We start from the raw sequence: 659 nt of genomic DNA, 5'->3' as shown, positions 1-659 counted from the left end.
GAGATGCGTACAGAGGCGACCACTCAAAAGGGACGGAGAAGAGAAAGCTGTCAGGAAACCCAGAGATGGAGTCCTCGTCGTACTGGAGCTCGTCTCCGGACGAATCCTCCGAGAGAAAGACTGTGTAGTGACGAGTGGGACGGATAGAGCTACGGCGAGGAGAGGGAAAACAACAGGAAACACACAGCTCGTTACAGGTGTGTTAATCAAGTCCAGAAACAGGAGAAGTAAAGAGAAGGAACATTAAGAAAAGGAAGATTAGTGATAACAGTATCAGGTTTTATATTTATTTACATGCAGTGTATTAGTGTTATAGATAGTTATATCATGTGATTTACTGCTGAATGTGAAGTCAGTTAAAAAAGGATTAGTGGTAATTAGACCACGATGACACAAACAAACAAACCAATAAACAACATCTGTAAATGCTGTACTCAAACACTTTGATTCAGCTTGTTCCACTGCAGCAGCTGTTCACAGCTGGAACACAGTTAACACGGCTCTTTAACTGACTTCAGTGTCTGCAAACTGTCGTGAGGAACGTCACTGAGGCTCCAAATAAAACTCATCATTTCATTTTTAGGTTTTAATCTAAATCATCTTGAAGTTAAATGAAGCATCTGAAGATTTTATCTGAAAATGTGGTTTCAGTAGAACCT

At 40.7% G+C, this 659-nt stretch overlaps 1 protein-coding gene across 2 annotated transcripts in view; it reads right to left on the bottom strand.

Annotated features, from left to right (window-relative positions):
* dennd1a (DENN/MADD domain containing 1A) overlaps positions 1-659 on the bottom strand; it is a 28,506-nt gene that overhangs the window by 12,836 nt on the left and 15,011 nt on the right. The window lies entirely within an intron of this gene.

This window comes from Seriola lalandi, unplaced genomic scaffold (assembly GCF_002814215.2).
Source record: "Seriola lalandi dorsalis isolate HSWRI2012SDOR001 ecotype SW California unplaced genomic scaffold, Sedor1 jcf7180002054939, whole genome shotgun sequence".
Lineage (NCBI taxonomy): Eukaryota > Metazoa > Chordata > Actinopteri > Carangiformes > Carangidae > Seriola > Seriola lalandi.
This window is presented reverse-complemented; position numbering and strand designations above follow the sequence as displayed.